The sequence below is a fragment of the Myotis brandtii genome, unplaced genomic scaffold (genome assembly GCF_000412655.1).
Source record: "Myotis brandtii unplaced genomic scaffold, ASM41265v1 scaffold64, whole genome shotgun sequence".
Taxonomy (NCBI): Eukaryota; Metazoa; Chordata; class Mammalia; order Chiroptera; family Vespertilionidae; genus Myotis; species Myotis brandtii.
In genome coordinates this window covers 3,427,644-3,429,313 of record NW_005370460.1, presented here as the reverse complement: position 1 = coordinate 3,429,313, position 1,670 = coordinate 3,427,644, and the positions used below count along the sequence as shown (strand labels likewise).

Genomic DNA, 1,670 nt, shown 5'->3' with positions numbered 1-1,670 from the left:
GGGGGGGGGGGAGGATGGGGGGCTCCTCTCCTGCAGCCCTTCAGACCCCCACCTTCAGCCAGCGGGGGGTTTACGGCCCTGCCTGGGCCAGAGGGCAGCCTGACCTTGGGCAGGTGGCTTCTCCCCTGAAAATGCCACCACACCCGGTGAAGGTTTGCGCGGTGCCCTGGCTCTGAGGTTGGGGCTGAGGCCAAGGCAAATACAGGAGATGCAGACGTTGGTCGCAGCACTTACAGCTGAGGGCGGGGACCCCCAACCCCACGCGTGATGTCTGTGGAGCACTTTGTGGGGCCGGGCCCTTGCACTGAATGTTCACGGGGTCAGGCAGATGCTGGGCTCCGGGTGGGCCGGCAGTGGCGGGTGGGAGGAAAGGACAGGTGTGTCCGTGGCGAGGGTTCGGGGTTGGCCCACGGCAATGGCCGCCAGGGCGTCTGAGCAGGGACGTGGGGAATTTTCAAGGCTGTCAGCTGCCTGGGCCCTGGAAAGGCCGCCTTAGGGGGGAGTCAAAGGTTGGAGGACAGAGTGACTGGGGGTGGGGTGGGGCTCTAGGGGCCTGGAACCTCCTGCTCCCACAGCTCCTGGGAGGAGCCAAAGCGTCGCTCCTGCCAAGGGTGGGCAGGGCTGGGCCCCGTGGCGGAGGGAGGGCGGGGGGGATGCACTGCGGGGGCTCCCGGGCCGCCCCCCACTTGCTGTGAGCTCCGCTAGCCCTGAAGTTCTCTGTGCTCAGTGTCCAGGGTGCTGCTGTGAGGAGCTGACCAGCCACTACATTACAGCAGGTCTGGCACAGAGAAAACACTGAAACATTACCTTTCCACCCTGTTTAACGAAAGAGGCAGCTGAGCCCTGGCCGGTGTGGCTCAGTGGATAGAGGGTTGGCCTGTGGACTGAAGGGTCCCAGGTCCGATTCCGGTCAAGAGCACATACCCAGGTTGTGGGCTCCATCCCCAGTGGGGAGCGTGCAGGAGGCAGCTGGTCAGTGATTCTCTCTCATCATTGGGGTTTCTATCTCTCCCTCTCCCTTCCTCTCTCTGAAATCAATAAAAATATATTAAAAAAAAAAAAAGAGGCAGCTGAACAAGGGTGAAAAACTTGCCTCAAGTCAGTCAATAGCGATAAGACACCGCTCAAGGCCACACTAGCCACTCCCTCAGTGGCCACCAGAGGGCGCCTTGGCCTTGGGAGCGACTGCCTGGACGCATCTGGCACTTGGCCTCCTGAAAACCCCGCAGGGTGGCATGAGACAGACAGACGCTGCGCCCCGTGGTGCGGGGTGAGTTGCCACACACATTCCTAGTAGGAAGGACAGTCGAGGCTACAGCCCTTGCCTCCTACTCACAGTTCAATGAGCTTTCAAATAAAGTCCAACTTTTATTTAACCAGAATATTCACTGTATCTTTCCCCAGCCCCCAGGACTCCAATGGCAGTGTCAACTAACTGCATCCTCCAGTCGCAAAGTTAGCGTGGGAGGGAGGCCCTGGTAACTTGTGGTGGGGGAGGCTTGAGCAGCGGGGCCTCTGACTGCCGTGTCGCTGCCTCTGACGGTCACAGATGGCGGCTGGGTTGCAGGGACAGAAAAAGAGAGAATGCATAGAGGGAACAGCATGTGCAAAGGCACAGAGGCAAACAGTGTGGGAGAGCAAGGTGTGCCCTGGGAATGGTACATGCGGGA

The 1,670-nt window shown here is 60.2% G+C and overlaps 1 protein-coding gene across 1 annotated transcript in view; it reads left to right on the top strand.

Moving 5' to 3' along the window:
* CD247 (CD247 molecule) overlaps positions 1-1,670 on the top strand; it is an 81,509-nt gene that overhangs the window by 74,229 nt on the left and 5,610 nt on the right. The window lies entirely within an intron of this gene.